Source organism: Lissotriton vulgaris, chromosome 5 (genome assembly GCF_964263255.1).
Source record: "Lissotriton vulgaris chromosome 5, aLisVul1.2, whole genome shotgun sequence".
Classification (NCBI taxonomy): Eukaryota; Metazoa; Chordata; class Amphibia; order Caudata; family Salamandridae; genus Lissotriton; species Lissotriton vulgaris.
This window is the reverse complement of record NC_141693.1, coordinates 158,838,341-158,862,423: the sequence shown is the minus strand read 5'-3', so window position 1 is coordinate 158,862,423 and position 24,083 is coordinate 158,838,341.

Here is a 24,083-nt window from a genome sequence, read left to right as displayed (position 1 = left end):
ATTCTTAAAAAGTGACGAGTTCTCTGGATATGAAGCATCTGATATGCACAATGAGTCATGAAATTGTATGGATTTGGAATGCTTGTTTTGTAGAGTTTTTATTGTTGCTATAGCTGATATTTTCTTGCTGGTAATGTACTTGCATCCAAACAATCAAAAAAGAAAGAGAAGGGAGGAAGAAGCAGAGATTCATTCTGTATCCATGCTTAATAGTTTATAATCAAAAGAGAATGAACCACATATCTTGAAAAAGCCACGGTCTACAACTATTTTACAAAGGCCCTCATACACTCTAATCCCTGGGCAGCGCTATATCTTGGTTCTCTCCTTGAGATGGTTAGGTGATTGGCTTTATCATTGGATCCTTTTCCGCCTAAGTCTTCTGTTCTCCAGGCAGTCAACCTGCCTTCACCTGAAGGGAGACCATCTGGTTCTTTGACGGTTGTGATTTCAATGGTGTTAGCAGAAAAATGTGATAAATTAAAAATATCTCCTATCCTGTACTCTTTTTTTATTCGTCAGGATGGGGTAAGATTGAAAACAGTGTGTGGTGATCTGGTGGATGTATGAATGGTCCACCACACCTATATGATGACGATTTCAGTGATCAACATGTTTCAGTTCATGGGTGTCTCTGAAGATCTGTGGACTTTCATCAGGACCTTAGTCATAGTGATAAAGTGATAGATCGCTTTGACACATTGGGTAAGTTATTGTCACTTACCCGTCTTTATCATTATTTCATGTATTCGACAGATTTATAGGTTATGGTTCTACCTATAACCTTATGGGAGTTTAATTAAACTCCATCGGGTGCTGCAGGAGCTCTCTAGAATGCTACTTGCATGTCCTTGTTGTAACTTCTTACTTTGACCTGGAAGTTATCCATACATGGTTACGTACTTGCTCCATTGCCTTTCCAGGATTTAGATATTCCCTTTTTCTAATTTCATCTTTGAGTCAACAGGTCTTCTGTGCAGCTAGCTAGTGCTGCTAATCTCTGAAGGAGCTGTCTTGTCAAAGTCATAGAGAGCCTGATTTGGAAATGGTTGGTTGTATCAATGGATGCATTAGCCACATTTTGAAAGAGTTCTGACTAACCGCCTGATTCATCAATGGGCCGTTTTGCGAGCCCCTAATAGCGAATCATAGCGATTCGCTATTAAGGACTCGCAAAACGGTAATCATGTAGGAATCGCATAATGAAATGCGATTCCTACTGATTCCTTATTTGCGATTAGCTAATTGCTAATCGCAAATAAGGAATAACTCGCCATTCATTCCTATGGGCCAAAAGGCCCATAGGAATGAATGGGGAGTATTCCTTATTTGCGATTAGCAATTAGCTAATCGCAAATAAGATTGCGATTTGAAGGGTGCCAGGGGTGTCCACAGGACACCCTGTAGCACCCCTCAAATGACATTACACACAGGTGTTGCACACACACATGTCCAAAGGACATGTGTGTGTGTAACATGCAACTCAGAAAAATGCATATAAATGCATTTTTCTGAGTTTTCGCAATTTACCGCGAGGTCTGACCTCGCGGTAAATTGCGCCTAGAAATTGCGAATTCGCAAATGTAAATAGCATGTTGAATAGCATTTAAGGAATCTCAAATAGAGATTCCTTAAATGTCATTCCTCGCAAAATTGCGAGATCGCAATTAGCGATTTTTACATTTGGGATGCTGAATCCCAAATGCAAAAATCGCTCTCGCAAAGGGCCGGATTCTCAGAATCCGGCCCCTTGCGAGCGCAAAAAAGCATGATGAATCTGGCTGTAAGAGTCTATATTGCAGCTCATTCATTACCTTGAAAGGGGCATTGAAATATGTGTTGCTATAGCAGTAGTGTCCCATTTGGGAGATTAAGGTTAAACTTGATAATGTAGTATTCATTTCGGTTGATTTGATTTATTATTTTACTTTATATGTTATTTTTCTAAGCAAATGTTATGTTCGAGATTATGGCCTCTTTATCTTTTGGGTGGTGACCCACTTGGCAGAAAATTACAGCCTCAATGTTAATGGAGAAGCCTGTGGGCCGGTGAGTATCTGGTTTATTAGCTTTCCCAGGAGGCATAGGTTTGGGTGCTGAATTGTAATATGCAATATAGAATCTAGGCAGACCTCTCTGAATTTTGCTTTGTGTGGAGGTAGGCTGTGGATGAGAACATATGATTATGGAAAAGTTGTGAGTTGTAAACAGTGAGCAAGTAAGGGATATCAGTTACCTCTGCATTGGATCGGATTTTCACCCTCAGCAGTGCCCATGGATTGATGGTGAAAGTACTATGTCCATCCGCATTGCATCTGTCTCGGCTTTCTTTCGCAGCAGTGCCCATGAATTGCTATTGAATTAGCTAGGTTCATCTTTATTGGCTCTGTCTGGTATGGGGCTATACCAGACAGAGCCAATGAAGCAGCAGCACTTATGTACAGACCTCATCCTTCTGCTGCATCAACACCAGTGCAGCTTCCTTTACAGTGGCTGTGGCTGGTCTCCCTTCCTCTGCTGTGCAACAGCATATGCAGGCATTCTGTGCTGTCAGATTCCTAGATTGCTATCAGTTGGAATGTCTGGGTCTGGATTGTCCTTCTTCTTATAACTTATTATTAAACTGGCTCCTAGACTGATGAACTAAGCGGAGCAATGCCTGGAGTTGATTCTTGGGGCCCCCTAATCCAGAATCAATTCCTTTCATAAACTGAATTTTTTGTTATATTGAATAATTTCTGCAGGGGTTTTCATGCAGTACCTGTAACTGGACTGACCTCTTAGGGAGTGACAAATGCAAAAAGAACAATTGATGGATAGAATGCTTCACAATGTCAAACATTCACCCCAGTACAGAGATCTGGACCTAAATCCATATTTTTTTGCTCTCCCATACCATTCCAGGTCAGATCCATCTATCTGTAAATCAGTCCTGATCCTGTTCCCTATGGGGAACAGGATCAGGACATTAAATCTCTGATGCAATACCTTTTACAGCTATCTCGGACCCTGAGATCGATACCACAGGTTCCCCAAAGATTTAACATTTTTCTGGCCTGGATATTTGGATATCACTTCGGGGCAGACTTAAAGCTTCCCTAAGGTAAATAGGTTTCCTTACCTATGTCGACACCAACAACAATTAATTTCTATTAGCTTATCCGTGGTTTCTTTCCACTTCCTACAGGCAATGAATTGTTAAACTCTGTGTGAGTTCATCTACAGCTTTGTTTTATTGATGAAATAAGTAAGTGTATCTGCTCTTCCATGTTCTAAGTAAGCCTTGCCAGTCAATTTTTTGGCTACCACATTGACTAGTTTCTTATTTCAGCTCTGTGAATAATTCACTAAATTTGCGCAATGTGTTTAATGTAATTATATATGCTTGCCAGTCATCTCTTTGGTCACCACACTGACCAGTCTGCTAGACTGCAATTTTTTGTATACAATTCACTGAATGTGTATAATGTAAATTAATGTAAATATATGTGCAAAATTGTCCTTATATGTTTGCAACACGTTTTAGGACCAATTGTTAATTTTAAATATGTTTTTTATAGGGGTCATCCTTATTGCATTATCCTCTTGTCCTGATGATGGTCTCTGGATTACACCACTGAGACCGAAACGTCGACACTTCAATCCAAGTCTCTCTTCCCCTTTTTTTACATCTGGCTTTCTATTTATCATCTTGTAAAGAAGTCAATTTAATTTAGCGTATTCTCGACTGGATTGTTTTCTTCTGTATTTATGGATTGTTTTTTCAGCTCCATTTACATAAGAAACACATGCAATTGTTTGTAACTGTACACCCTTGATTTTCGTTGATGATTTATTTCAATATAAAAAAATAATAATTTTTCCAAAAAAAACAAACCTTTCCGTGTTGCTTTATCTGGATTCTTGTGTTTAATTTTTCATTCACTGCCAGAAATCACAAGATTGTCGTTGAATCTGTTTAAGTCACTGCATTTCTATGGGGCTAGTGTGGTAGTTTCTATAGTATTTGGTTGACAGATTCATAATATTTTGAACAGTTGCTGTTTCATTCAGCTGCTAAGTCCAATTAAAACAGACTGCGCTACACTGTCTAACTCAGACCAACAAACAAACCCCTTGCTGGCAACTTTTTCCTTTAAATAATTTCACTGCCCAAGCCCGCAAGGGTATATTGGGTTACCCACCCCTACTACCCCCTATGGGAACAGTCCAGCCTGAACTGCCAGGGCAGGTCTTCCCTGGAACAGAAACAAGCATCTTGGGACAGGTTTCAGGGCATCATCCCTCATCAGCCAGGCTAGCTTAACTCCAGTGGCGTGGAGAGCACATGACCCACATCTGGGCATACCCATCCCGCTCTGGGTGACAAATTCAAAAAGAACAATGGATGGGCACACAATGTCAAACTTTGACTCCAGAATAGAGATCTGGGCCTAAATCCATCATTTTTTTAATCCGCGTGAAATTGCAGTTCAGACCCAGCCATATGCAATTTAGTGTTGACCCTGCTCTTCATTGGAACAGTCCAGCCCGAACAGCCAGGCCAGGTCCTCCTTGGACTGGAAAAAAGCCCCCTGGGACCGGTTTCGGGCATAACCCCATATCAGCCAGGCTAGCTGGACTCCTGTGGCATGGAGAGCACGGGACCCACGTCTGGGCATTACCCATCCCACTCGGGTGACAAATGCAAAAAAAGCAATTGATGAACAGAATACTGCACAATGTCAAACATTCACCCCAGTACAGAGATCTGGGCCTAAATCCACTGTTTCTTTGCTCCCCATGTCATTCCAGTTCAGACCCAGCCATATGCAAATCAGTCTTGACCCTTTTCCCCATGAGAAAAGTCCACATCCAACTGCCAGGCCACGTCCTCCCTGGAATGGAAACAAGCATCCTGGGACCAGGTTTCGGGCATCACCCCTCATAAGCCAGGCCGGCTTGACTCCACTGGCATGGAGAGCACATGACCCATGTCTCAGCATATACATCCCACATTCGGGTGACAATTTCAAAAAGAACAATTGATGGACGAAATGGTGCACAATTTGCTTGTTTCCAGTCTAGGAAGGATCTGGCTTGGCAGTTTGGGCTGAACTGTTCCAATGTGGGACAGGTTAAAGACTTATTTGCATATAGCTGAGTCAAAACAGGGGTGGCATGGTAAGCAGAAGAACGGTAGATTAAACGTGGATCTTTGTGATTTGTGGTGAATGTTTGCATTGTTCAGTGTTTAATCCATATTTGTCTCTTTTGCTTTTGTCACCCGAAGTGGGAATTGTATGCCCAGACGTGGGTACAGTGCTCACTGCACCACTGAATTCTAGCTAACCTGCTGATGAGGGGTAATGCCCCATAACTGGTCTCAGGATGATTGTTTCCGGTACAGGGAGGACCTGGCTTGGCAGTTCAGGCTGGGCTGTTCCCATGTGGAACAGGGTCAAGAATGATTTGCATATGGCTTGATCCAAACTGGGGTGGAGTGGTGAGCAAAAGAACAATAGATTAAAACCAGGTCTTTGTGACTGGGGGTGAATGTTTGCATTGTTCAGCAGTCCATCCATCATTTGTCTGTTTTGCTCTTAGAGAGTAGTAATGCCTAGAGAGGCTTCATTTGCTGTGTGTATGCCTGGAGTGGTAACGTCTCATCTGTAAACTGCTAGACGGGCTATAACTCGAGTGTTATTTCCTGGATTAGCTTCCTCTGTAGTGCCATATCTTGCCAGACTTCATCTGTAGTTCATGTGGCTGAACCAAATGTCTCTCATTAATGCACAAATAAATGGAACTGCTCTCTGCAGTGGCCATGCCCCAACTATTCACTTTGTCATTTGTTGTGCTTTTCTTCTTCGGTGGCAGTGCCAGCTTCCTGAACATTGTTTCTGCCCTGACACCTGTGCATTGACTATGCTGGAATTGGCTTCCCTTGACAATGCCTGCACTGGTCTCATTGTGCAGAGCACGTGCATTGTCTCGGTGCAGTGATTGTGGCTCTTCTGGAGTGCTAGCTCTTTTCGTAGTGCACGCATGTTCACTGGCTTCCACTTGAGTCCTGTACAGTTCCTCCTTTGCAGTGCCTTGCCTAGACTGACTTACCCTCCACCATCCTTCAGATGTGCTGTTCTGTTCCTTTACTTATGCAAAGTCTCAACATTAAACTCTCTGCTCTCATATGCTGTAATAATGCTACTTTTCCTCCCAAAGTGCTTCCAATCTCTAGTCGAATTCTGAATGTTTAACGTTGACTAAAAAACAAAAATGAAGGGAGTATTGATCTCAGATCTCGTAATTCTTCACCTTTCAGGCGTGGTTTCTTCCCTGAGATCATGCTCCAGTCATACATTTCCCATTTATCTTTGAACTGACTGTCACCAGTCGGTGTTCCTGGTGATAGGCTATTGAGAGTTGGCGTGACTACTCACTGTCACTATACCCACAGGAGTGCCGGGGTGGGGTTCTGTAAGTACCTACAGACTTCCTATAGGCAAGAGACTGTTACAGCGCTTAGAAGACGCAAGGAGGTTGAAAGGGACGAGGAGCTAACAGCTAGATTCATCAGTGTCCCGTTTTGCGAGTCCCTAATAGCGAATATTAAGGAATCGCTATTAAGGACTTGCAAAACGGGATTCATGTAGGAATCGCTAAATAAATTGCGATTCCTACACATTCCTTATTTGCGATTAGCAAATTGCTAATCGCAAATAAGGAATAACTCCCCATTCATTCCTATGGGTCTAAAGGCCCATAGAAATGAATAGGGAGTTATTCCTTATTTGCGATTAGCAATTTGCTAATCGCAAATAAGGATGCAATTTCAAGAGTGCCAGGGGTGTCCAAAGGACACCATGTAGCACCCCTGAAAAGTAAATTTAGACTTATGTTGTGCACACACACGTCCAAACGACATGTGTGTGTGTAACATACAACTGAGAAAAATGCACAAAAGTGCATTTTTCTCAGTTTTCGCTATTTACCACTGAGAGAGCGCAATTTGAATGAAATGTATGAATACGCCATATTTACAAACCAGTTGCGTAAAGTTAGCTATTGGTAACTAGAGATATGAGAATATGTATCCGCATTTACTCACAACTGCTTTGTTAGAAATAGAGAGCACATATAGAGTGTGGGCTAATATAGAAATGTGTGGAAATGCTTAGATGTGTTAATCAGGTTCCATGGAATGTAGCTGCTAAATGAAGAAGGATGTGATGTGCAAAATGAAGAAACGTGCAGACCACATGGCACTGTATAAGAACGAAATGTATAATTGCATCTTTCACGTAACATGGATTCACTATTATTCAATGATTTTGCTTATATGTTAAAGGCTATGTTTTATAGATGTGTTTTGTATAACTAGAAGAGTGGTGTGTTAGCATATTATTTTAAGTTAAGAAATAAGGGTTCACAGGATGCAGGCTACTGCACGTAATTTAGTAGGCCTGGAAAGATAAAGTGTCCTCTTTGATCTGCACGTGTTAGTTAAAAGTCAAGCCTTGTTAAAATAAATTGCCAATGCTGGTCGAAGTTTTATGGCCTAGCCTGATAAGGGGAGCTTGGAATTTGGGGCCCTGCTTCGAAGTGTCTGTTTGCAGGTGCGAGGGGGGTACCAATCAAAGAGCTTGATGAATAGAGCTCTGTCTGAGGAGATAGGCTCGGGTCCGGAGGAGTCTACTGGAATGTCATGGGGGTACCAGCACGTTGGAGACGGAGCCTGGGAAGCAAGGTCAACTTTAACAGACGGTCGAAAGAAGCGAAACTATGGAAAAAACCAGAATCGAGACCACGTGAATTGGGTACGTGGTGGGCGTCTCAGAGGGGCGTTCCACCCATACTGTGATTCTGTATTAGGGACAGTGCCCTGGGGAGGAGGTAGAGCAGATGGCCTGAGGACCCTTAGAGAGCGGATGGGTAGGCAGAAAGGGTACTGCTAAAATGCATAGGTTTTCCATCTGAGACTAAGAGAGAGAGATGGAACTTCTTTGGAAGTCAACACGGCTGACACCTTTTTAGGTAAAGAACTTGCTAAGTAGGGATGTCATCTAGTCTAGTGTAGGGTCAGTCTAACCTGATTTGTTTCTTTTCTGTAAATGACGCCTAAGATTCATCTTGTGTCAATGATATTTAACTTACTGATTTTTGAGTTAGTTTTGGTAGTTTTCTTCTGTCGATTAAGATCTCTCAGAGAATTCATGTTCATTTTACTGCCTGTGTATCTTTTGAACCTTATATTGAGATGTTTGTACCTGCAACTAATTTTGGCTTTATTAATAAAACTTTAAACTTATCCGTAGTAAGTGGTTCTTTAGAGTTGCGTCAGTTTGGGCTGGTTTTGACCTATGTAAGGTTTGCCTTTTACTCAATGACAGTCAACAATCGATCCAAAAGACTTAAGTGAGATAGGAGTCAGGTGATCTGATAATCGATCAAAAATCTCACTTTCCCAGTTGGTAGCAGAGGATGGTTGGCTTCTTGAGGAAGGCAACCTAGATTAGGTCAAGATTACCCCAAGGCCCCTAGTGATCGACGACCAGAAGAAGAGCCACCTGCCGAAGAAGGTGCTGACGGTGCGAGAGAGAAAAGCAGCAGAGTCGGTCGAGAGTGAGTATAAGGGTCATGCGTTGTCAGATTGCGGTGTTTTGTGTTGTACCTGTGTTGTAATGTCAAGCGGAGTTGAATGCCTGTAGTGTGATTGTGAGACGGTTGTGAGCGCGCGCAACCGGGTGAAAATCTTAAGTTCAGGGAAGGGCTTAAGTGGTTCGGGTGTATCGGACATCCAGAGTAATTGTCTACCATTGTGAAGGGGGTCATGAGGTACCATTGATCGCCCGTAGGACCGTGATAGGGGGAACGTAAGAGTGAGTGTATGAGTAACGGACGCTGGTCGGACGTTTACTGTGTGTAAGTAACCTATCAGTTAAGGCGATCGTCTGAACGTTTACGGAAGACGTTTCGTCAGTTGAGGTGACAATTACGGTTAGACTGTGGACGTACAGTCAAGAAAAGTGATTGCTTGGTCGGAAGTGGTCATTTTTCGGTGTATGAATGGGACGCATGCATGACCGGGAGACGAGCTGAGAAAGGAGGGGAACTGCTGCAAAGGGGACGAGGACGTCAGAGAGAGTCGCGCTGTGATAGGTCGGTTGGCGTGAAGCCGCGCTGGGATAGGCCGGTTGACGCAAGCCGCGCTGTGATAGGCCGGTTGGTGTAGAGCCGCGCTGGGATAGGTTGGTTAGCGAGAACCGCGCAGGGATTGGTAGATTGTCATCAGGAAGTAAACAAAGGAAGAGAATTAAGGGAAATCGTAGATTCTTGAACATGAAGTGTTTTAAATGTCTAAGGGCGATCTTTAAGAGGGACAGTAGGAATTCTTATGACGGGGAACAGGCCCCGCCGGAGGGTACACCAGCTCATTATATGGCTGTGAATGTTGGGTTACATACTATACTGTGGATCTCTGAGTGGAGCAAGATAACGGAGGGAAACGAGGAACTGACGTTCCCGAAATACGGAACGTTTAGATTAGAAGCATTGAACTAGCTGAAAGCGGTAATGCTTGCGACGAGACCCCTACCCAGACTAACACAGCTTGAAGCCCTCAATGCATGGTTTAGGGCGGCGTACTACTGGAGCTTGAACAGGCGCCAAGAAAGAGTGAAAAGATCGGTGCAGGCCGCTGAAGTTCCATCGTCTCAAGATTTGTGCCACGACCTGTACCCTGGGGACTGGGTCGTGGTGAAGAAATACGTAAGGAAGAACTGCTTAGACGTGCGCTGGCGTGGGCCTTACCAGATCATACTGGTAACGAACACTGCAGTGAAGTGTGGAGGCTTGCCCAACTGGATCCACGCCTCACACACCCGAAGAGTTCCAGCACCTCCGGAAGAAACAGCTCCTCCCTCGGATGAAAATCCAGCTGAGAATGGAGAATCCACAGAGAGGACCAGTCAAGCTGTAGAGGTGCCAGAAGAAACTGGAAGCGTGTCTGACCAGGCCGAGGACGGTCAATACACCAGTGAAACTGAAGTTGCCACAGAAGGAGAAAGTAGCTGGGAGTACGAATCAGATACTGATCAAGCTGCAAGTGGTCAAGAGTCGAGTGCAAGAACAAGGAGCAGGAGAACCAGGAGAGGAGAGGCTAGCTGGCCGGAAAGAAGGAGAAGGCCAAGTCTGAGAGCCAATCCAGAGAGAACTCTTGTTCCAATTTCTGAAGACTCAGACCTAGACGAAGGTGCAGTGGACTCAGACTCTGAGGGTCCAAGAAGATCAAGGAGAGTACGTGTGCCCTGCAGAAGATACGCCACCCCTGAGTGGACCTACTTGACGGCAGATGTCTTGGGGACAGAGATCCGGGAGGGTGAGGGAAGTGCAGGTGACCAACCTTGATCCAATCGTAACGGTGGAAGTAAGACTGTTGACACCTGGAATTGAGACCGAAGGGTTGTTAACGTTCACTCTCCCCATCCCTCTGTATTTAAGTAGGATCAAAGACCTGGTGCTGAACAGATTAGAATTTCCAACTTTGGGCCACCCAGTACCAGAGCACGAGGAAACCATCCTTCGTTTGGAATTGTTGGAATATGCTATTAGAGCCGCTGGAACAAGAATTATTGTAGATACCTAAAGACTTTGTAAATAAGCCAGAGAGAGAAGATAACCTAGCGCCTAGTGGAAGAAGAAAAAATTTAGGGACGTTTCATTTAGTGGATGGAGAAGGGCTAGGGTTGTCTGTTGTTGAAATTAAAGAGACTGAATTGCAAAAGGACTTTATCAGCTTCAAAGTGTGGTTAACAGACTGAGAAAGCAAAATGAAAGCAGAGTGAAGAAATCAAAAGAGACTTTTCAGAAAGAAACTACACTGTTTGATAACATGGAGGCCGGTGGTCCGAACCGCAAGGCAAAATGCATAGTAGGCACACTTATAGCAGTAGTGATTTCCCTTATAGTCATAGTAGTTACTGTATCATACATAGTGGGACATGCGAGTATAACAAAGGCAACAGATGTAAAGCCTGTAGCGACATTGAAACCTGCTGTTGCTGGGAAAGAGGAGGAGGATAATGCAATTCAGGAGAAAGCGTTACTGGCAGCAGAGGCCCGTAGGTTACATGTAGATGAGTCACAGGGCAATTTTAAAACGAACGCTTATGCTAAACTACTGTATGAGTACATTGACGTCATGGAGGCCAAGGATTGCTATGTCTGCATGCAATTGCCGGCCTCGGTAGATGAAGGCATTTGGTATCATCATCTACCATTGACTTATGGGATTACATGTAGTTTATTGCTTAGTATATTTTATGGACGAGATGGGTTTGAGTATTATTTCTCGAATTATGATTCAGTGTTACCAGAAGTCCCGAACTATAAACAGATGAACAAGTGGGACTATTACAAGAAGGAAGATAGATTGGCGAAATTCTTCCTTCCTTGGGATACACTGGATACTTCATATGCACGCAGAAACAATCTGACTTGCAAAGTGTCAGAGATTGAGAAAAAGTTTATAGGGCAAGTTGATGACCGTTACAGAAGGCAGAAGATTCTGAAAATGTCAGGACAGTGGAAAACAGATTGGACCGAGGAGGAGAAGGCCCACAAAAGGAAGGGTAGTAATGGTCCAATAGCTTTAGATAGAACACAGAAAGGGAAGTTATGCCTAAGCAGGAGCAAAACCTACTGTGAGAGTGTGTTTGTAGGTGAAGTTAGCTGTGAACATGCTTTTCGATTAGAATACTATACAAAGGATTTCTTAAAAGGAATGCAAGTGATTCCTAATGTATATTTTGTATGTGGAAGAAATGCCTACGTGAAACTGCCTGACAATTGGTACGGTTCATGTTATTTGGCAATTGTTTTCCCCAAAATATATCATGCAAAGGATTTAGAGATCATAGAGGGAAAGGCCTCAGCAAGGGGAAGAAGAGATGTAGGTGATGCTGAGGTAGTAGGAGATGTATTTGGTGCTATGTTTCCTCTTTTAGGATTGATACTTAACGATGTCAAGATCAGGAGACTGGCTACAGTGGTAGGCAGATTATCTGCAAGTACTGCAAGATCACTAATGCTGGTAGAAGGGGAGATGCAATCGATAAGGGCAATGGTTCTTCAGAACCGTCTTGCTTTAGACGTTCTGCTAGCAAAAGAGGGCGGAGTCTGTAAGGCTTTGAAGATCCAGGAATGCTGCACTTACATTCCAGACAACTCAAAACCTCTTGAGAAAGGCATACAGAATATTACAAAGATACACCAAGAAATTGAGGATTTAACAAGGGTAAATGTCTGGGAAAAAGTAGGTCATGGGATGGGTAAAGTTGGAGGTTGGTTTGCCAATCTCGGGAAGAGTTTTGTCTGGTATATTCTGAAGCCCATCATCATAATTGTGATTTGCATAATCATATTGTGGGGTTTAGTGAGACTGTACAAATGGTATAGGTCCAACAGATTGCAAAGGTCCATGAGGCAACAGGAGCAGAGGTTAGCTGCTATGCAAGATCATCAGTATAGGAGTCTGAGGGCTCTAGAAACGATAAAAAGAGGGAGCCTTGCAACAAGTTCTGTTTGACCCATTCAAATTGGTGTACTAGTGATGACCCCTAGAGGTCATCAAAGGGGGGAACTGAGAGAGCGCAATTTGAATGAAATGTATGAATATGCCATATTTGCAAACCAGTTGCGTAAAGTTTGCTAAGGTAACTAGAGATATGAGAATATGTATCCGCATTTACTCACGATTGCTTTGTTAGAAATAGAGAGCACATATAGAGTGTGGGCTAATATAGAAATGTGTGGAAATGCTTAGAAATGTTAGATGTGTTAATCAGGTTCCATGTTATATAGCTGCTAAATGAAGAAGGATGTGATGAGCAAAATGAAGAAACGTGCAGACCACATGGCACTGTATAAGAACGAAATGTATAATTGCATCTTTCACGTAACATGGATTCACTATTATTCAATGATTTTGCTTATATGTTAAAGGCTATGTTTTATAGATGTGTTTTGTATAACTAGAAGAGTGGTGTGTTAGCATATTATTTTAAGTTAAGAAATAAGGGTTCACAGGATGCAGGCTACTGCACGTAATTTAGTAGGCCTGGAAAGATAAAGTGTCCTCTTTGATCTGCACGTGTTAGTTAAAAGTCAAGCCTCGTTAAAATAAATTGCCAATGCTGGTCGAAGTTTTATGGCCTAGCCTGATAAGGGGAGCTTGGAATTTGGGGCCCTGCTTCGAAGTGTCTGTTTGCAGGTGCGAGGGGGGTACCAATCAAAGAGCTTGATGAATAGAGCTCTGTCTGAGGAGATAGGCTCGGGTCCGGAGGAGTCTACTGGAATGTCATGGGGGTACCAGCACGTTGGAGACGGAGCCTGGGAAGCAAGGTCAACTTTAACAGACGGTCCAAAGAAGCGAAACTATGGAAAAAACCAGAATCGAGACCACGTGAATTGGGTACGTGGTGGGCGTCTCAGAGGGGCGTTCCACCCATACTGTGATTCTGTATTAGGGACAGTGCCCTGGGGAGGAGGTAGAGCAGATGGCCTGAGGACCCTTAGAGAGCGGATGGGTAGGCAGAAAGGGTACTGCTAAAATGCATAGGTTTTCCATCTGAGACTAAGAGAGAGAGATTGAACTTCTTTGGAAGTCAACACGGCTGACACCTTTTTAGGTAAAGAACTTGCTAAGTAGGGATGTCATCTAGTCTAGTGTAGGGTCAGTCTAACCTGATTTGTTTCTTTTCTGTAAATGACGCCTAAGATTCATCTTGTGTCGATGATATTTAACTTACTGATTTTTGAGTTAGTTTTGGTAGTTTTCTTCTGTCGATTAAGATCTCTCAGAGAATTCATGTTCATTTTACTGCCTGTGTATCTTTTGAACCTTATATTGAGATGTTTGTACCTGCAACTAATTTTGGCTTTATAATAAAACTTTAAACTTATCCGTAGTAAGTGGTTCTTTAGAGTTGCGTCAGTTTGGGCTGGTTTTGACCTATGTAAGGTTTGCCTTTTACTCAATGACAGTCAACAATCGATCCAAAAGACTTAAGTGAGATAGGAGTCAGGTGATCTGATAATCGATCAAAAATCTCACTTTCCCACCACGAAGTCAGACTTTGCGGTAAATAGCAGCAAAAAATAGCGAATTTGCAATTTTTTAATGGTTCATGAATAGCATTTAAGGAATCTCAAATTGAGATTCCTTAAATGCGATCGCAATTTGAAAAATCGCAATTTTTTGTGATTTTTGAAATTGCGAGTTCATGACCCATTGATGAATTCCAAATGCCAAATGCAATGTGGGCGCAAACGGCCAAGTTCAGCGATTCGCACCGTTTGCGCCCGCAAAAATGCTTGATGAATCTAGCTGTAAGACTTTTAGTTAAGCCCTTTTCCTACTCATATCTTTCGCAGAAGATCTGCAAAAGTTTACTGCATAAAAGCAGGAACACATTTCGTTGTATGACTTCATACATGACACAGCACAGATGGAGAGCCCTGCAATCATTGCAAGCTGCTTATTACAATTAAAGGTCCATGTAATGACATCAATTGTAATAGTGCGATCAAAACCTAAAAATCAAAGAAAATGTAACTTTTTGTTTTTTATAAAGTACACACATAAAAGGCATTGTCACTATAATTCTACTCTTTGTGTCGCTGCAGGGGTGGCACTATTAATCGTATTTTTCAAGCAAAGAATGCATGGCATTATCCTGCGGCACTTTCTGTTCCACTGGCAAGGTTTGTTTTTCCTCCTTCAGCACAACCTGCTGCTAAATATCGAGCTATCACTCTAGTTACTTTATCTGAGATGTCACTAAGCAAATACACCAACGCCTTCGTGACACTTTCCCAGCATTCTCCTTAGTGCAACAGAACGATACTTTTCTCTTGTTTGAACAATGGGCACAACACAAAGGGGCACATTTATGAGGAGTTTTTTTTATAGGGGAGGCCTTTCTCTTGTTGTGCTCCTTGTTTACCACTGAGTTTTAGAAGTAAACCACGGATACTTTTGGTTTGTCATGGAATTTACCAGCCTCAATTCAAGAGGCCAAGCTAAACTTCTCTTGGCTTTTACTGAGAAGGAGCACACAACCGATTTTACGACAAATGTGTTTAATTTTATCCCTAAGCAAGTGTAACCTAGAAAGGGGTATGTGTGTCAAGGGCCCCAGTGCTAGCAGGTGAATAACCCTCCTGACTACTGGTGCGATAGTAAAATAGAAAATTATTCAAGGGTTAATGGGTCACTCAGGCCTTTGGTCTTACTTTACCCACTGTGCCATTGCTAGCTGCTCCAGAGGCAGGGTTCAGTTTGTATTTTTTAAATAACTGGTCTACTTCCATACCAAGGGTACCACAATATGGCGAGAAGCACATCACTTGGAGCTCGGGGGTGGGGGGGGGGTGGGGGGGGGTCGTTCTCCTTCCTTCCTAATTTTAGGAAGTGCTTGTACACCTGGCTGTCCACTGTAGTGTAATTTTGTGCCCCTAGTGTGCCATGAGTTATCTGGCTAGCGCCTAGATGCCCTGGGGGCAGCTGTTTGCAGTTTCAAAATCAGATCATTCATTGAACAAACTATGATTATTTTAAAGCAAATAAAGCAATCCTCGCAAAGTAGCACAGCCTATCAGGTGGGGATTTTGGATTAACTAAAATATTGATATCTCTGGAGTAAAGATGTATTGCCAAAACCTATGAAGTCAATGGTTGTAGACATTTAGGCAACTCTGTACCCACAAAACAGAAACCACTAAAGCATCTGGCGAGTTCTATTTTTATGTTTCTCTTTGGGACCTTTAAAGACAGCTAAACCATTTTAAAGTGGGTATTATTCATTTAAATTAAATACCCTTTGGAACTTAGGATCTCTAAACAAATTTAAACTGTAGATGAAAGTTTCATTTTTTTAAATATTTTAAGAGCATTTAGCATTTAAAACGTTAGAAATGGTTTATCAAGTTATTGAAACCTTTCTGATTCTACTAAATTTTCTGAAACCCAATTTTACAAACCATTTATCACTTACAAATGGTGAATAAGGACGACACAGTGTGAAGAACGAGCAGCCTGGAAACAACAGTGGAAACATTCCCATTCTAAAATCAGAGATCAGTTCCAGCTCTATTGCCCCCAGGCAGCCTGCTCTCCAACATGCACATCCTGCATCCTTCAACCTGAAGGTACTTAGGGGAATATTATCAACAAATAGCGATATTTATCGCTAAGTAGGGTTAGGGGCAATATTTTTATCGCCGCGCATCACAGGATTTTATCACTGAGATAATGTGCTATTAGCAACGTTTATCTCAAAAGTGATAAAATTCCTGGCGATAATGGCAAAATCTGTGAATATCGCTGAGAATACAGCGATATTCACGCACTATTGCTAACAGGGTCTTAGCCATTTTATCCACCTCCCATTGGATATAATGGCTAAGATCAGGTCTGAGCAGGTATTCGTTTTTGGAAATATTCGCCCTTAGCGCGAATATTTCCATCGCTACGCCTGTGTTGCTAATAGGCGATAGCGATGTTAGCGACTGCTTTCAGGGACAAGGGGTTCAGTTCCTTTCGGCCAGAGGAAACATTGCAAATGCAGAGGCTTTGTCCTCCACCCCAATTGCATCTTCTTTCATAGCACAAAGCTTAAATGCCACATGAATATCACCATTGTCTATTAAATGAATCCCTGCTACCAGTAGGCCACGAAGCATTGGTTAGTGGAGCTCACCACAGAAATGCTGCTCTCTAGTTAGTTCCAGACTGGCTGCCTCCCCGACTTATATTGGGTGCTAGAGTGCCCAGTTCAGTAGCACCATCAATAAAAATGGGGTGTCCTAGTATTCTGCAGAAACTTGTGGAGTGGTGTGGCTCACTGGTTAGAGGCGGCAGACCCGGGAGCAGAAGTCGGCCGGGACCAGGGTTCAATTCCCGACGCGGCAGGGTCGTGGACTTCGGTCAGCGGACTCGATAATTCTCGCTTCGGTGCCTACTCTAATCAGGGGTCCCACTCGGCAACTCTGGGCATTAGCTTGCCTAATCTCCACAACGGCCCCTCCAACGCTGGGGATGCTTGGCTCCACCTTGGGGACTCCCAGCAGGGACCATCCGACAGGGAAAGCCAGCACGTGTTCCCCAGTGTTACACAGCGCCAGGAAACCTCCGGGTAACAGTGCGCTTTACAAGCTCAAACATAATAATAATAACCTGGGGAATTACAACAGTATAAATACCGAGATTCCGCTATGAAAGTAATAATTGCTTTCTATGAGTTAGTCTGTCCACAAAGATTTAGGACCATCAATCAATCATACGCAGAAACACACTACTGGTCATAAATAGTACTCAACATGACAAATGACAACAACAATGTTTACTTGAAAAAATAATGGGCGATATATACTGGAAAGTCATATATCGTATGTGATGATACATCCAAAAATATTGAAGGACAAGACTAAATACAGACTGTGAACAATGTTTGCGACATACATATATAAATGCCTTATAAATAACACCGGTGCTAACACAATAGATAGTCAAAACTTTAAACACAAATGACACATATTCACAAATTTGCTTTAGCGCCCACATGCAATGGATGACCCTAAAGAGACATGTGATTTTCATCCTGTCATGTTCATGTCTATTTGAGTGTCGTAGCTTGTTCATATCATGTCGACGTTTTGACTCCCAGAAAACGAGTGTGGTTAGACAACATCAACATGGGGCAGCGTCAGATTGGTATCGCGGGCAATGCCGAGGGGCTGGTGTCCAGTTCCAGCTGTGGGCTGCTTTTTTGAGCAGTCTGAGGGTGGGCGATTTGGCAGTATCTGCATTCTATGGATGCCGCCAGCGGCCCAGTGGGTGCCTGAGTGGCTTTTCTGGAGGCAGATGGGTCTCAATTGCTTCCCTTTTATCAAAGGGCAGAGGTGTCATTCTCTTTCTCTTGCTGGGGCCGGCCCATTAACATATGTTTATTGAGCGGGGGCAGAGGGCCAGAGTAAAAGTGGCCTCACTTGTATTCAGGTGTGTTTCATCCGTGCAAGCTAATCCGCACATTTTTTTTTACCTCCCCCCTTCCCCCCGCCCTTTTTTTAAAACTTCGTCGAAGCAATGTCTTGCAAAGGCAAAACGCAAATTTGGGCCACTTCTTTTTTATCGTTCCCGCGCCGATTTTGTATCCTAATCCAACTCTGCCATGGGGTCTTCATCAGGACTAAAAACACAATAGTGCACAGCCTGATATGAAAGTTTTTCAATGAAAAGGAAATTGCGTACTCTCCTCTCATATCAGTCAAGACCTTACTGAGTGGATGAAAACATCAAACCTGCTTTGGGTATCATGAAGGAGGCAAATGTATGCTTTCTCTATGGTGGATCACTATTAAATGGGCATTTAGATTCAGAAGTACCAAGTGCTTCTCAGGTTCCGCCGGACTGCTGGAGAATCAGTAATGCTGGGTCACGCATTTCTGTAGTAAGACACCTCTAAAGGTACATGTATAGCAGTGGTGCACACCACGTTGTCCCCGCAGAGGCTACTGGTTGAGATTGTGCAATGTTGACGTGTGGACCACACGAGTTGACCACCTGATTCGGATATAATCTGAATTTCAGGGAAGAAATTTGGGCTGTAATAGCGGATACTTCCAGCATAATGATAAACTGTAGATGCCACGCACTACACTCTGGGAAGGGCTTAAGGTGATGGTGCGCAGCAACTGTATGGCGAAGCAGGCCATAGTGTTCCGTGTGCTGCGTGTGGAAATTAGCAACGCTGGGAAAAGAAATAAGAGACTTGGAACTCTGATATTTTTCCAAAGGCAGTGCAACGGTCCTAGCGGCCATACGTGGCAAATTGTCAGAGTTTAAAGAGGCAGCACAGAGGGAAACCCATTACCTGAGTAAGGAAACCTGAGTGGGGAGGTAACTGAGGAGGCAAAACTCCGGCACAGATACTCCAGAAACCTTGGGCTAGCAATTACATAGTAGAACTACATGATGAACAGAACCGCATAACATGTCAGCACCCCAAGCAATTGAAATGAGCTATTGCACCGTGATGTGCCAGAACCTAGATTGAGAATTACGGCTTATCCCTACTCTAGAGTTTAAGCTCGGAGCACTACTCTAGTGAACTCACAGAGCTCATATGTGACTTGAGATCTTATTTTTTGGATAATTTTAAGACATCAACATAAGTGTTGGGTTGACAATGGACATATCTACCAAACTGATGATTTTAAAAGACGATACTATACAGATATGCAGCCGGATGAAATTGTGAATTCGACAAAACACATGTTGGTTAAAGTTGGATTGGCATAAGTTGGATTGAAGCTGATCTCTGAATAAGGCAACTCACAAATGTTGGAGATCATGTACAAAAATTGAAGACTGGACGTCTGATTTTTCTGTAGGCTCCATTAGTGGATGTTGTGTGGGCATCCCCCCTTATGAATGCACCACTTTACTTATGCTCCCAATCATTGAGATTAGTGTGTACTTCTAGGAGAGCGCCAATGAACCTCAAATCACCCACTTCTATTTTGTTCTAATTTTTTTCATGTATGCGGCGGCAGACCCTAGTCAGCAAGAATTTAAAATGATTTTTGATTTTTTTAAAAACAGGGAATTTAAGCAGGCTTTGTGCTACTGTCCAAATTGAAAGTTCTATTTGAAGGGCAATTTGGTGTACTGTGGTCATTGGAGCAAGCTAATGAACTCCTGCAGCAACTGCACAGAAGGGAAATGCCACAATTACATTTCAACTGAAAGAAATGGTAAAGAGTTCATGCATGTATTCTGTGTCTGGTATTGTCTCAAAAGATATATATATTTTTTTCAAAGAACCCTCTGCTGACGAGTGGTTCATTAAGGATGGCATGTACCACCAGAGGGAGGTTTCTGAGTTACATGCCGGAGGTATTCTGCAAAAGGGAGGAGGGTGAAGGCAGCCTCTGCTTGAGAGCCCGAGAACGGTGAGGCTCTCCTGGGTATTGTGTAGGAGAGTCACAAAAGGATGTAGCAGAGCTATCAGCAGATTATGTTAGGGTTTCAAAAGGAAGAATAGTTCATTGTGTGCTAATGGCTTTAACAACAAATTCAAATTTCGGGCAATGCTAGCCTGGTTGAGATCATTGCCAGCGACTATTATTCTTTTCAAGAGGCCCACCTGAAAAAATGGAGGCCCCCACTGAAAATCTCTTGTTAAATTCAGCAAGCATTCTTTGCCTCTTCTAAAGCAGCTATAAGTGGGGTGGCTATTTTAGTTGGTAAATAACTGCAATGTGAAATACTTAAGATTCACAGAGATACAGGAGCTAGGTGGATCTGGGTGCAAATGAAGATTTAAAGTCAGCTGATCAATCTGGTGAGCTAATATGGTCCCACTGAGAACTTGCCTCAGAATCTCTAAACTTTATGCAAAATTGCAACAATTGCAAAAGAGGTATTGGACGCCCTGATGATTTAATATACTCCCCAACACCACTTTCTGACTCATCTCGTACTAACAGATCTCAGAACATACCAAAGTTTCTGCATTTAATGGTGCAAGATCTTGCCTTGGTGGATCCTTGATGCAGTGGTCACCCAAAGGATGGACAATATACTTGTCATTCAAAAAGATTTAACTCGTCCTCTTGCATAGATTCGTTTTTAACCTCACATATTCTTCAGAGAGCCCAATCTGAAATGTTAGCTAATCCATTTTCAGATCTCTTGTTAATTACAGTAAATCTTTATTAATGAATAATAGCTTGGTTAATCAAATGCAGCAGGCCTTGGATGCATTCCTGGAATGAAATCTTGATATGGCTTCTGATTTCTCAGCCTGGGCACCTTGAAAGCTTTTTTCATGGGGAAAGTAATAGCCTTTTTGACAGAACAGAGGCAGATAACAAAGAACAAATCTTGGCATCGGCAACTAACTCTAAACAAGGCTACAGCAGAGAACACATCATCTCCTAAGAGGAGTTCCAAGTTAGAGGCAGCTAAGGCAAGGCAAAACCTGCATGATTATTTCATCTCAATGGAGATATTAAATCATAGCACAATGCTGCAAAAAATATACCAAGTGGCTGAACATTTTGGTAAATACCTGGCCTGGACAGTCAAGTGCATAACTAGTGTCAATCTTATTAAGCAGATTCAAGATCCAGACATAGACAGACTCGTAACTCAGCCGAAAGAAATAATAGATTTTTTACGTAATCATCATATAAGGCTCTATTCTGACTCTCATAATATAGCTACAGAGAGCGTACAAAGATGGCTGGAGGGGCTTAACATACCACCCTTAACCACAGAGCAGGGGGAAGCTATGGTTGGTCCACTCTCTTTAGCAGAAGTAGCATAAATCATCAACTCCTCCCCCAATGCAAAAGTTAGCGGTAATGACAGAATTCATGTAGAAGTTTATAAGCTCTTTGCTCCAAAATTGAACACATTTTTAGTCAGACTATTTAACAGAATCTTGACAGGGAACGAAGGGGCATATTATCAAGAAACGGCGTTAACATTATCACCGCTTTAGCGACAGAAAACTGCTGCTAAAGCAGCAATAATGAGCTTGATAATATGCCCTTGTGAATTCCCATAGAAGCCCGTGTTCTGGTGTGAACATAGACTTCTATGGGAATTCTCTAAGAAGTATTATCAAGCCCATTATTGCGGTTTTAGCTGCAGTTTTCTGCCGCTAAAGAGGCAATTATGTTAACGCTGTGCTTGATAATATGCCCTGAAATTCCTAATACAGTTATGGAATTGGTAGTGTTCAGCTTCCTGAAGAAGGGCAAGCCAGAGAAGAATGTCAATTCCTATCACCTGATCAGCCTACTCAATTCTGAAAAAAATCTATTTACTAAATGTTTAGTGAATCGACTCGCATTATTAGCCCCATAGATCATCCGCAATGATCAGAATAATATTTTATTAGGAAGAAACATGGCAACTAACATGCACTATTTAATCCAGACAATAGACTATTTTACAGTCTAAGGATGCCATCATAATGTTATACGCAGAGAACGCATTCAACCAGGATCAATGGAATGTTCGTTTTACAGCCTTGTCAACATTTGCTTTTCCTTCAAGGTTTACTCAGGTATTAAAAAATCTGTATCTTAATGCTAGGGTGTTTATAATCATAAATGGTAGACCTGCAGGTGGACACGACAAGGCTGCCTGCTCTCACCCATTTTGTTTTCCCTGTATATTGAACCATCAGCCTGTGTTATTCAACAAGACAATATTATTAAGACCTTTGTAGAGGGGCAGCCGAATGAAAGCTCTTTGCTGATGACATGCATCTCAACTTAGCAGCAGATGAATTCAACATATTGTGCATACTTTCTAAAATAAGCACATTTACAGCAGAATGAGGATATAAGATTAACCATGAGAAGTCAGAGACTTCCCTATTCAACTGCTCTTCAGAAATATTACCTCATTCAATGAAGGCCAATTATTCTTCGGGCTCACCCATAAGATACTTGGGAATATATCTGACTTCTAAACTAGAGGATTTGTTTTCACTAAATTTTAAATACACTTTCAGCAAGAATCATAATTTACTAAACCAATGGCAAAATTCCCCTATAACTCTTCTTGGTCAGGTTGCCTTGATTAAAATGAACATTCTTCCGTTATTCCTATTGTTACTTGCAAATATTATGATTAAAATTCCACAGTCTATCTTTGATTCAGTAAACGTTGAGTTTTGAAACTTTATTACCCAACTCATATTCGTTAGGTCCTCGAACCTCAGAAGCACACTCCCTCTCCAAATGTCTCCTAAGTGCTCCATACCCATGAGCTCCCATTTACGAAAACCCTTCAGGTTCCTGACTTCTTTCAGCAAGTCACTGTCCCAGAGTTGAGTCCTGTTGGTGATTTTGCCCTCCCATCCCAGAAATATGGTGGCCTCTTTCCACACCCTCACCACTCTCTGTGTGTGAATCAGTAATCAGTTCTCCCATTTCTTGCTATATAGTACTGATGGATAGCCGCGGCTCCCCTTATCCTCTCTGTTGACTCAATATGCTGGTTCCTCCACATCCATAAACACACAACTATTGATTATGCTCAACTGGGCTGCCTATTAGTAGGCATGTATGTTGGGGACTGCCAGCCCACACTCGTATACCCCTCGTTGTAACTTACAGATGGAAATACGTGAACTACCCTCATCCCACTGGAGTTTGCGCAGTTCGCTGTCAATCCTATGGAAGAATTCAGGCAGCACCCTGAATGGGGTATTTTGGAGGACATATAGCAGTCAAGAGGAGCCATCATCTAAAAGAGTAGGGCCTATTCCATCAAGGACACTGGTAGCGTCTGCCAGTGAGCAATGTCATTATAGAGTGTTTCATCTCCTCAGCACTTCGTGTTATATGAAGGCCCAAATATCGGCCAGCTATTAAAAACCGCCATGATTGGGGCTAAATCCCTTAATAAAAAAGTTGTGCTACCCCCAGCAAGGGGGATATAAGGGACGTATCCAAATTAATCAGATAGCCAGAATAGTTCCTCAAAAGCTGAAAAATATGGACTATTCTATTCACCCGGAGGTGAGGTTCAGTAGAGTATAGTAGGATATCAGTATGAAAGGAGATCCCTTCCTTCCAGTCCCAACCCGCACCAGTCCCATTCAGGAGGGGGTCTCGATGAATCCAGGCTTGCCAAGGGCTCTGGCGTCAGAGCAAAAAACAAGGGTACAAGGGGACACCCGTCTTGTACCCTTGTGGAGGATGAATGTACAGGACAGTTCCCCATTTACCCTTACCCTCACCAACGGGCCCTGGTATAGAAGTCTAATCCAAATACAGAACACGGGGCAAAATCATAATCTTGCAAGGGCAGCAAACAGATATGCCAATTGAATACTATCAAATGCCATCCTTACATCTAATGAGAGCAGAACTGTGTCTTCATTCTGGGGAGCTTCAGTCATGTGTAATACCCCATAGAGTCACCTCAAATTCAATCAGGTACCCCTGTGTGGCATAAACCCAGACTGGTCCAGGTGAACCACAGTGGTTATCACTGTCTTCAGTCTTTTGGCCAA